Source organism: Alligator mississippiensis, chromosome 1 (assembly GCF_030867095.1).
Source record: "Alligator mississippiensis isolate rAllMis1 chromosome 1, rAllMis1, whole genome shotgun sequence".
Classification (NCBI taxonomy): Eukaryota; Metazoa; Chordata; order Crocodylia; family Alligatoridae; genus Alligator; species Alligator mississippiensis.
Genome location: NC_081824.1, coordinates 280,345,754 through 280,358,574, shown reverse-complemented (window position 1 = coordinate 280,358,574; position 12,821 = coordinate 280,345,754). Strand labels below are relative to the sequence as shown.

At 40.8% G+C, this 12,821-nt stretch overlaps 1 long non-coding RNA gene across 1 annotated transcript in view; it reads right to left on the bottom strand.

The window, feature by feature from the left end:
• Nucleotides 1-11,455, bottom strand: part of LOC109280374 (uncharacterized) — a 119,577-nt gene extending 108,122 nt beyond the window's left edge. The window contains exon 1 of the long non-coding RNA XR_002086675.2: nucleotides 11,340-11,455. This is a non-coding gene — a long non-coding RNA (uncharacterized LOC109280374). The remainder of the gene's footprint in view (nucleotides 1-11,339) is intronic.
• Nucleotides 11,456-12,821: the final 1,366 nt, after the last annotated feature.

Genomic DNA, 12,821 nt, shown 5'->3' with positions numbered 1-12,821 from the left:
TTTTCCTTTTTGTCATCAGCTTCATATGTTACAATATAATTCTAGTGGCTAGATTATTCCTTTTGGAATAGCACTGAGTGAAGGGTTCTTCATAAACTTCATCACCCCAGGTGTTACATGTACCACATGCTGGGAAATAACAAGAAAGGGCTCCCTGTTCATAAAAATAAACTGCCTTTACTAAGAGAGAGATTTACAGAAATGCTATTATTGTAGCTTGTGTTCTACTAACATGCACATGGTCTCACTCCTTGGTGCCTCTCCATACTCTTCCATTCTGCAAACCATATTCCTTTCTGCAGGTGGCTAAATTTGTCTTTATGGCATACGTTGTTGGTTTTTGTAGTGTGAGTATTGACTGATTACAGAAAATCTTTTGTTACTGCTAATGCAGGATGATTTGTTCTTTGTTTCTTCTCACTCACCAACATCAGGCCATCTGATGGCTAAATTTTTTTCTATGTCTCCCTATCTAAGACATTGGCCTTGGTGTACTCCCCGAGTTTGCTAGTTGTCTGGGTTTGAGTGCTGCTACTCTGTGATGGCTTCACCTCTACAACTCTGGGCAAATCTACATGTTTATTCATATGCCATAGTTACTGTGCATTAAGTTTAGTACTTATATAACCAAGTGCTAAATCCATGCTCAGTAACACACGTGACTGCACAGGAGCACTGGTGCACAGCTTTTTAGTGATGTAAACTGCACAGTAGCCTAATACTACTGCACATTAGTGTATTAGCAAGGTTTTTGCCCTGCATGCTAATGCACAGTAGAATTAGGCTACTGCACAGTTGGCGTCTCATGTAAAGATATGCCCTATATATATGTCCTTGGGGCAGATCCAGGAAGGGTTCAGTGGCACACTTGCACTCCCCTTCGATTACTGTTCCACCCAAAGTTTATAACCAACTGCCTGGCAGTAGCAGCAGCATTTCTATTCAGGCAACAGAGAGGGAGTCAACTGAGGTTCTTGCTCATTATAATACACCCACTTCCTTTTAAACCATTCCACATTTTAATGACCATTTCCATTCCACAGGTGTTAATGATCCTCTTCCCTTTCTAATGGTCTCCAATGGTTCCACTAACCAAGCTATCCTTTGTTCTGCAGTTCTGCTCTCTGCTACCTGTTCCTGGTAATATAGCTCTTATATTACAGGCATAAAGACTACCTTTAACTCTAACTACAAACATTAACTCAGGTGTGGAAATAACTTTCAGTGAAGCACTGGATGCACTGTCAAGATGATTAAGAATGCTAGATTAGTGGTTTATGGATGTGAAAGAGATGTATATTTAATTCTAGTAACTACAGAACTTATGAAACTTCTTTTGATTATTGTTGCCTGCAAGATATAGCAAATTAATGCACACTCCTGTAAAGTTATATTTATTTTTGCTTAAAGTGAATAATATAGCCCGAAGCCCCTAGCCTATTGGTAAAGTTTATAGTTTCTTTTTAACTAGGGTGTATATGTTGTGGTATATGTGATTCACCGCACTCCCCTTTTTCAAAATCCTAGATTTGCTCCATGTACATCTTGATTCATATCTGCGATCAGTAGTGACTTTCCTGGACAATACTTTATCCTCACATCAGCATACTGGAGTTTCACTAGCATTTTAGCTCCCAGATCCTGGGCATGGGTGTGCAGATAGTGTCAGGATAAGAGATAGTATACAGGAGACAACAGTGACCTATCTCCATCTAACCAGTGGGCACATCAATAGTTGAAAGCACTGAGAAGTTAGCTATCTGGCTAACCTTCAACTTGACTCTGCACATGAAGAAAGCACGGTGATGAAAGACAGTAATTCAGCAGCAAGGTGGTGTCTAAAGAGCAATCTTAGATCTGTACTTAGTCCCAGCTGTACTAGATAATAGCAGTGTCTGGATTGTTTTGGACAGGCAGAGAGGTCAGATGGGAGACAGCAGTGAAATGACTGGACAAAATAAAGGCATCATCATGTCTGGACTTGACATCATAGAATTAACATCAAACCACCTCTTCATAGAAGTCAAATGGCAGAGGTGATATATTTTATTAGACCAACCAGCTATTTACAAAAACAACCAAAAAAATTATTTGCAAGCTTTCAGGCACACTCACCCTTCCTCAGGCATAGGGGAATGCAAAGATTGTAAAATTCCTCTTAGGGGGAAATGAAAATTCATATTTCACAGGAGGGCTGAAGGTGGTGTAAAATCTCCTGGTTGGAAAAGTTCATTTTGTACAAATTAGGCTCAGATAAAAGTCAGAACAGTCTATTTACCTTGATGTTGTCTAGTGTCAAGCAGAATGTTGAATTATGTTTCCTTCTGGTTATGATATTTCATATTTCACAGGAGGGTGTGGTGATATCTGAGCCTAATTTGTACACAATGAACTATTATAACCAGGAGATCTTACAACACCTTCAGCTGTCCTATGAAATATGAATTTTCATTGCCATCTAAGAGGAAGTTTACAATCTTTGCATCCTCCTGTGCCTGAGGAGCGGTGGGTGTACCTGAAAGCTTGCAAATAATATTTTTTTGCAAATATCTAGTTGGTGTAATAAAAGATATCACCTCTGCCATGAGTTCAGATTCCTTTTGCCTGTAGACCAAAATGGCTACAACCTGTATCCCTAGAAGCCAAGTAGTAATTTTCCCCTTTGGGTAAGAGGTGAACCTGCCTCAGTGTATCACTGGGGCACTGCTTGTTCACTGTACAATCATGCCAGGAAGTGGGAAAATTGAGGCAAAGGATTACTGCCCAAGTTACTTATCAAGGTTTGTTTTTAATTATTTTCACATAATATTGATTTGTTGATGCCTTTCCTATGGTCCACTCTTTTAAAGATAAGCTGTACTTGCTTGATATGCTGACCCAGCTTTTGACAAACACTGAATACTGCTTATTCTAGGCCTGATGGGAGGAATTTAGCTCTCTCACATGTCTTGGAAAGGGCTTAAGTCAATTTTGTTTTGTAAGTTGATAAATAAATCTTAGATTTTAAAACTGGTCCCTATTGCTGCTGACAAGAACTGGCAGAAAATTGTCATAAAAAACTTATTGAAAAAGTAGTAAAGATGGAAGCATTGTGCTAAAGTAAAAACATTTCATTCACCTGCTTTTTTACTTTAGTTTGCCGTCAAGTTTTGCCTTATGACTAGTCTTATGTGGTATGTCCCATTTAAAAAGAAGCTATTTGATCTATTTGCACTTCAATTATACGTGTACCTTTTGCCAAAACAATGCTGCAACCCCCTTTGACTAGTTAGCTGCCATTTTTGCAGTGGTGTTATGAAGCCAGCTGTAGCATAATCCTAATGCGAGGAAAAAGAGGGAAAGGGGCCAGGAGGCTTCCTTGGCTGACCAGAGAAATCCAGGGCAGCCTAAGGGCCAAAAGGGGAGCACATAAAAAATGGAAACAGGGAGAGATCATCAAAGACGAATATACCTCCTCTGCTCGTGCTTGTAGGGAGGCAGTTAGATGGGCCAAAGCTACCATGGAGCTGAGGATGGCATCCCAAGTAAAGGACAACAAGAAATTGTTTTTTAGATATATAGGGAGTAAAAGGAAGGCCCAGGGAGGAATAGGACCCCTGCTAAATGGGTAGAAACAATTGGTGACGGACAGGGGGGACAAGGCTGAACTCCTCAATGAGTTCTTTGCCTCAGTGTTCCTAAGCGAGGGGCACGACAAATCTCTCACTGGGGTTGTAGAGAGGCAGCAGCAAGGCACCAGACTACCATGCGTAGACCCTGAGATGGTGCAGAGTCACTTGGAAGAACTGGATGCCTTTAAGTCGGCAGGCCCGGATGAGCTCCATCCGAGGGTGCTGAAGGCACTGGCCGACATCATTGCACAGCCACTGGTGGGAATATTTGAACACTCGTGGCGCATGGGCGAAGTCCCAGAGGACTGGAAAAGGGCCAATGTGGTCCCCATTTTCAAGAAGGGGAGGAAGGAGGACCCAGGCAACTATAGGCCAGTCAGTCTCACCTCCATCCTTGGCAAAATCTTTGAAAAAATTATCAAGGCTCACATTTGCGAGAGCCCAGCAGGACAAATTATGCTGAGGGGAAACCAGCACGGGTTCGTAGCAGGCAGATCATGCCTGACTAATCTAGTCTCCTTTTATGACCAGGTTACAAAATGCCTGGACACAGGAGGAGAGGTGGATGTCGTATACTTAGACTTCAGGAAGGCCTTCAATACAGTATCCCATCCCATACTGGTGAACAAGTTAAGAGACTGTGACTTGGATGACTACACAGTCCGGTGGGTGGCGAATTGGCTAGAGGGTCGCACCCAGAGAGTCGTGGTGGATGGGTTGGTTTCAACCTGGAAGGGTGTGGGCAGTGGGGTCCTGCAGGGCTCAGTCCTTGGACCGATACTCTTTAATGTCTTCATCAGCGACTTGGACGAGGGAGTGAAATGTACTCTGTCCAAGTTTGCAGATGACACAAAGCTATGGGGAGAAGTGGACATGCCGGAGGGCAGGGAACAGCTGCAAGCAGACCTGGACAGGTTGAACAAGTGGGCAGAAAACAACAGAATGCAGTTCAACAAGGAGAAATGCAAAGTGCTGCACCTAGGGAGGAAAAATGTCCAGCACACCTACAGCCTAGGGAATGACCTGCTGGGTGGCATGGAACTGGAAAGGGATCTTGGAGTCCTAGTGGACTCCAAGATGAACATGAGTCGGCAGTGTGACGAAGCCATCAGAAAAGCCAATGGCACTTTATAGTGCATCAGCAGATGCATGACGAATAGATCCAAGGAGGTGATACTTCCCCTCTATCGGGTGCTGGTCAGACCTCAGTTGGAGTACTGCGTGCAATTCTGGGCGCCACACCTCAAGAGGGATGTGGATAACCTGGAGAGGGTCCAGAGAAGGGCCACTCGTATGGTTAAGGGCTTGCAGACCAAGCCCTATGAGGAGAGACTAGAGAACCTGGACCTTTTCAGCCTCCTCAAGAGAAGGTTGAGAGGTGACCTTGTGGCTGCCTATAAGTTCATCACGGGGGCACAGAAGGGAATTGGTGAGGTTTTATTCACCAAAGCGCCCCCGGGGGTTACAAGAAATAATGGCCACAAGTTAGCAGAGAGCAGATTTAGATTGGAGGAAGAACTTCTTCACAGTTAGAGTGGCCAAGGTCTGGAACGGGCTCCCAAGGGAGGTGGTGCTCTCCCCTACCCTGGGGGTCTTCAAGAGAAGGTTAGATAGGCATCTAGCTGGGGTCATCTAGACCCAGCACTCTTTCCTGCCTATGCAGGGGGTCGGACTCGATGATCTATTGAGGTCCCTTCCGACCCTAACATCTATGAATCTATGAATATAATGATGCTGGACAACCAGCAATATTAGGTAAGAGAAATGTGACTAAGTGCTGGTGATACACAACAAAATAATTTTTAAGCTAGTGGGCAAATGGAGACTGTTGAGAGAAAGACAAAACCAGGAAAAATTGTTTGGAGTCACAGTAGCTGACACACCAGAATACCATGCAGTGAGTGATAGGCAGGAGAGTGGTGCAAGCTCAGTTTTGATCACTGTAAAACTCCCAATAATGTAATGTTAATAGGTAAGGGCCTGTTTAGCCTGCTAACAGATAATGTGAGGAAATCTCTAAAGCTGTCTCTTAGCCCACTTAGCATTTTCAGTTCTGATGATTTTGAGTGTTGTAGAAGACAGACTCAAAGGAGCCCATTCAACTGCATTGTTAAACTGCAGCCCTATCCACGAGCTGTTTGGGGAAAGACTTCAAACACAAAGACACAAACATTTAGGATCCTTGGAAATTAAGTAGACATTGGAAAGAACAGATCACCTTGTCACACTTGTCTTTCACTGGTTTTAGTTTACTTTCCAGGCCTTCAAGAATGAGGTATCAATGAGAGTGATATCAAGCCATATACATAGAGATCTGTAGCTCTGCAGTCACAGCATAGGGATAACCCCTCATAATCTGTACATCCAAAATTGAAATTAATTTGAACTAAAATCATCAAAATATTTGTACTGCCAAATAGTTGTACTGGAAAACAATGTTTGTCAACTGATGACAGCAGAGAGCTCCTTCATCTGTGATCTTCAGACCACAAGACAATAATTGGCAATAAATACAGTTGGATGATGTGTCCAGTGCAGGGTTCATGTAACCTAAGGCAGTCTTTCACATGCTATACCTTGATCTGACTCAGAAGACCACTCAAACTACAAAAAAGCACACAACCTCAGTAGTATAACTGAGGAGGTGGGCAATGGGGAGTTGCAAAAACAGTCATGACTGCAGTGGTGGCTAACTGTGCTGCTGTGATGGATACTATAGCAGTTGGGGCTGCCCTGGGCATTGTGTGGCTGCCCCAGGTGTGGAGCTGCTTGGATATGCCTCTGCACATCCTCTCTGCTGAGTTAACTGGAAGTAGTTAAATCTGAATGGTAAGAGTCCTATGGTCTTCACTGCCTTCCAGTTCAGTCCAAGGTATAGTTCAACAGCCTGATCTTTGTATCCAGGTTTCTAAACAAGCCAGTACTGTGTTGTCTCAAAGACTGCTTTTCTTTCAGCTACTTTCCAGAGAAGCAGGAAGACCAACAGAGCCTAGGTTCAAACTAGAATCAGCCAGCTACAGGGTGCTCTATGTGAAGTGAACTCAGGTATAGTATACATTACCATGAGGTACATGGTCCCACTAAATTCTGAAATCATCTTGCAAATTTTGCCTCTGATATTTCTTGGAGTTGAAGTGTGGCTACAGCAAGTTATACTTGGAGCAAATCAGCTATACTCAGTTACTCATAAATGAGGGGTTTCAGAAGAGGAGACAGCCTCTAAAGGAACAATGGTACAGTTCAAAATGGACTGTGGACACTTGTTTCCTAAATATGGATGTGATGGTATTTCTAAAAATGGCACACATTATTTATTTGACTATTCTTATTTCAGGAAATGAAATGGCTAGAGAGATTATTCTGCATTTGGCAGTCAGAAAGCAGCAACCTGAATAAGCAGAACCTGGTTAAGGTGATCACATATTGGGCTGTCTATTGATACCCCACTACACAATGAAAATGAATGCCTGCAGAGGGAAATTTATTAGCTGATGTGCTGCCATTCTCACAAAGAGAGAGTCAATGACTTCACAATGAGAATCTCCATGACAATAGTAGTTTACTGTTACTTATGGTCCCAATTCAGCAGGGTGCACTTGCAAAGTCCCATTGAGCACTACATGATTAAACACCTACTTAGGTTTGTTGATGAACTAGGACATGAACACTCAGTATTTGCATTTATGAAATGTGTTTCAAATGTGCTGCTATCAAACACCCATTAAATACAAATGGCCTGATCCGAGGAAACCCAGATTTGAATCCAGCAGGATTTGAGGGCACAGAACATGGGAGAGATTGCACAAAGGAAGGATTAAAAAACAGTACCTTACAGTTATACATCTCTCTGTCAGCCCAAAGGATTTCGTAAGCTACAATTTATGAAGAAAGCTGTCACCTACCTTTAGGACAAAACATCAGCTGTTCAGTAGGAAGCATCAATACTACACAATAGTTTAGGAGAGGAAGTGAAGAGATGACAGTAACCAATTGCAACTCTAGGGAGGGACAATGCTTTTTAACCCAATTAAGAATTTAATCACAATAGAGCTAATTATCTACACCTTTGCAAAAATTCCACAGGTCATGAGACCAACATCTGCACTCTGGAGAACAGAAGTACAGCAATATCTGCAAGTGCCTAAGGAGAAGCATGCAAGGAAGAGGCACAGCTTGATTTTCTTTTGAGCTAGAGAAGAAGAAAGGAAAATAAAACCCTCACATAGCTTATGTTTCAGCCAGCAACTGCAGAGATGTCCCTGCTGTGAACTGATAACTGAGAATGATAATAGATGTAGACTGACTCTATCAGCTAAGCAAAGTTATAATAAATGTAGACTGACTCTATCAACTAAGCAAAGTTATTTACTTCTTGGAAAATAACATCATCAGCTCAGCTAAGAAATGGGGCAAAATGGAACCAGCTCAGTAAAAAGAAAAACTGTCTCCAGACTGTGTCTAAACCTGACATGGTTTAGAAAACCATATCCCATTTAAACTGTTCTGCTAAACCAAAGCCAGGTATCCTCATTTCATCTCTGCTGCAGATATTTCTAGCTATTCTGCCTGTTAATTGTGTGAATGGAAAAAAATGCCTGCTCTATATTATTCAGGTTGTAACATGTTATTCACAAACTTTAAAGAGATGTTTTTTATTTATGAGATTATTTTACAGATACACCATTATACATATTATATTTTACATGGATTTTTGGCATGAAAAAATAGGCCTAGTCCTGGTCTTGTTTTACATTGTTGAATGAGGCATATAAGCAGATGGTCTTAACTTGGATGCAGACTCACACAACTCATTCCAGGGAAGGGGAGGGATTGAACAGAAAGAGAGTTGTAGCCATCCTGCAGTTTTATAGAAGGGAATGCCTATATGTGAGCTACTTGAAGCTATTTCACCCCAAGTAGCCATGAGGATACATACTATGGGCCTCCTTCTCTGCTTCACATACAGGGGGGTCTTCAGGTTGTAGGAATTGCTTTAAGGCACTAGGGAGCAGGAAGAGGTATAAAAGGACTGGATTTTTTTAACCCCCTTCCCCCAAAAAAACAAACAACAAACCAAAAAATGTTGTTTCCAAAGAGTAGAAAAGCAGAGAATGAAGTAACTCTCCCTATTCTTTTGGCACATGCATCTCTTGCAGACTCAATGACATGAAAATAATGTCCTTGACTGGACTACTGGAAAGAGTTAATAAAAGTAATGGACAAAAGACTGAAATTATGGATAACGACAGGAAAGGAGTAAAAGGAAAGCATTATCTTACCATGGAAACTGCTGGTGCTGCATATAGATAAGAGTCTGTCAGCATTTCCTTTTTAAATCCCCTATTTACAGGGATTTATAACTCAGCTGTGGAAAGTTACTCCAGGCTGAACCATGGCTTATAAGGTCTCAGGAAATAAGCTTCCCCCTACCCAAAAATTAAACCAGTTTAACTGTTTCATCCTTAAATGCTACAGATAAGAGCTCCATGAATAGCTACTAGAAGGTAAGATGACACATTCTGAGTTGTAGACACTTTGCTGAAGCATTTTTTTCCAAATAACTCCTGATCTTTATAGATAGTTTACAAGTTCAAAATCTGAAGTTTCCTTCTTTTTGAGTGAACAGATGGAGACAAGCTGCAAGAGATGGACTCCACCTGCAAATATTTTGATTGCAGGGGTATAACCAAAGTTGCCTGTAATTAACCTTAGGCTTCCCACTGAAGGGGTGAATGGGGCCTGTCCGGGTCCCATAATAAGGGTATGGACAGCAATATATTCACCTCAAAGGTGAGCTCTTCAGTGTAGGGACAATAGAGGGATGCTCCTTAGGTTCCCTTTCCACCATGGGACCCTGATCACTGACAGCCTACTCTCTCCCCTTCTGGGGAAGGGAGGAGGTCATCAATGGTGAGCTGGCAACTGCTAAAAAGCAGTCCCAGTAGCACCACCACTGCTGCCAGAGTCCTAGCTCTTCCCAGGGCTCTGGAAACAGGAATTCACTAACCCTTTCCCCCACGCTCCCACCCTCCACTTGTGCACTCCACCAATCAGCAGAGCCAGGCAACTCTGGTTCTGTCGCACTTGCAGAGCTCCAGCCACCTCTTCCTAATGGTGGAAAATTGCTGCCACTATTTTAAGATCTCTGGCTCACCCTGCTCCCTGAAAACTCACTGCTAGGTAGGCTAGCAAGGAGGCAGTTGCACACCCTCTTCCTTATTTCTTCCTCCAATGTGTACTTCACAGACATTACATATAGCACTGCAAGACACAGCCCTACCAAGAAGTTCCTCTTTGAAAAAGCAATATTTTGTATGACTTTCACCCTCTTTGTAGCGGTATAAAAATATTGAATGGCTGTACACTCAATTTTTGTATTGCTACAAAGGTGTATTTAGCACTAGAAAGGTAACATCTGTCTATGGCCTAAATTAGCTTTAAAGTTGCTGCTATTTTCTCCCAGATGCCTAAACCAGAGGCCAGTTTTGACACCTAAGGATTGCTGGGTCATGGTAGTTTCCAGAACATACCATAATGCCACAGAAAGAGGGAAAATGAAGCAAAATGCAAAAGCCACTGAAGTGCCCAAGCCACCCAGAGCTCTCCGTCTCCTGGAATGTCCATAGGACCCCAGATCCGCTTGCTTTCTAACGTCACCATCAGATCCATGTGCAACAGCCCTGAAACAGAAACAATATCTAACCCAAAGTGTTGTCTCTGTTCCTTGGTTGGATGAAAACAACATTTAGAATCAGGTTTTGCTTTCCAGTGGTCAGAATCACAAGTCTAAAATGTGGTGTCTGCAAATATTAGGACCTGACAAATAAAGGTGTTGCCTACAAAAGCTTATGCCTCTGAATGCATGAGTCTTTAAATGTACCAACCTGCCCTGCGTTCTGTCTGACCTCAGATTGAAACAACTAACTACCTTTTCTCTGCAAATATTTTGCAATACTTGTTTAAAATGTGACTATTTTTTTGCAGAAACACTTGCCAATGAACTTCTTAGCTAGATTATTTATAGAGAATGCACAAAAAAAGCTATTATAGTAATTTTTTATTTTTGCAAATATGTCAGTTATATCAGATTTCCCATTAGATTCCTCCTCCCTTTTCCTTACTTTTTGGAAACATACAGATTTTGCATCTTAGAACTGGAAGGAATGCTAAGGGTCATCTGGTTCAACCCTCAAAGAGCATGTGATCAAAACCATGACTTTGGAAATATTATCACCACAATTTAACCAGCCCACCTCAAAATGTGCAACAAGGATGAGATTCCATCCCATACAAGCACAGCCAATGGATAAGCAGCCCATCTCCTTCAGCACTTGACCACTTTGTCTTTCTTTGTACTATTGCACCACAGTTTGTGGAAAAGAAATTATCTGTAGCAAAAACAACAGTATATTCACAAGAAAATACTCACTGCAGATTTTATGGCACATCCACTCAAGGCATGATTGTATCAAGGGAAAACCAGATATAGAATTTGCCCTACAGCTAGCAAGTTGGGTTTATTATAAACTTTCCACCAATAAGGATAAAACTAAGGTATTCTAAAATCTGTGATCTAGTTATTCAGTCAAAGATCTAACACGCTTTCTCTCTCATTTTTTTATATCTTAAAAAATAAGGAGTCAGGCAGGCATAATATTTAAAGCAGCAATTTTTCTATTGTTTAGAAATCTAATCCCTTATCAACATTTATATGAGTGAAAAACTTACCATTTGATATCAAGAAGATTTTGAAGGGAAATGTGTATTCTTAATGCCATAAAATAAAATGCAGTAAAATAAAACACAACTCTACTGACATCCAGATTATAAGAGAAAGGGAAAAGTGCTTTTATCCTGGATTGGAAGAAGTGAACTTTCCATGAGCAGTTCCAATCCCAAATTCAGTTCAAACCTGTCCTTTTGAACCATCCAGCTGTAGTGCAAGAGGTGTTCATTTCTTGATGGAGATATGCCAAGGCATATGGAACCAAGAACCATTACTTTATGTAATACATGATTTGGCACACAGCAATTTTGAACATGTCAGAGCAATTAGAAAAAGAGAGAAAAACTGTATTGAACTGGCAGATGTCACTGGTTTACTGCCTATGCTAGCCAGGGTTTGTTCTCGGAATGCAAGCTCAGGGATCAAAGTCTCGCTACTGGCTGTGTGAGCCACAGCACAGTAAAATGCAGAGAGAAGCCAACATACAATGGAAAAAGCATGGAGAGACATTTTTAGACTTTTGAAAATCTTTAAGCTTTTGTTAGATATGCTTCTCATGCTTGTTTTCTTCTTGATTCTGTGTTCTAAGTAATGGAAAACATAAGGTATAAGTCACCTATTTTTTAAAATTCTCTTCATGTTCCTATGTTACTGTCTTGGAGTATTTGTATTGTAGGTTTCACCACAAATTATAAAGGTATTAAAATGGAAAAATATCATGTACATTTATGCACATTTTATGCAAATTTATGTCATGTTTCTGAGTATAAATTCCTTATTATTTTCACAATTCATTTGTTGCAACATACCTGGGATCCTATATCTGTCAAAGCTCTCATGTTGAGACCTGCCTTCAAGTACAAAGTCCCTTGATGCTTATTAGAGTGCAGCTTAGTCTCAGTACCTAGAAACAACAGAAAGTTAGAATTTTAGTTCAAAATTTGGTTTGTGTTATATATCTATATATATATTCATCATAATTTAAATTACATGCATTTATAATGATATAACCTAGTCAACATATTATGGTCTAGAACACAGAATGCTACAAAATTTCTATAATTCTGATTGGCAGCATATCTATTTTTATTGCAATTCATAAAATGAAAATAAATTGTGCAATACTATGATTGATTTTTCATGTGCATAAGTTTTGAAGTAAGAATAGCACTATTCCTCAAGAGTAACTAAGATACTATATACAGCGTTGGTTTATCCAACTTTACAAGTACATAATTAGCCCTTCAGGGACTACAGCATAGTGTAACATAAAATAGCTTCAATGACAGATGAAATCAGTATGGCTAGACAAAAACTGTCAATTATTTAGTAAGACTTTTGTTTAATTTTTAACAATTATCTTGTCCTTCCAACCTCTTTTTCATTGAAAAATGGAAAACAATACATGAACATTTCTCAGTAGCCATTTTTTTAAAACTAAAATTATACTTCTTTTCTTTCAGACCTCTCCCTGCAAAAGGAAT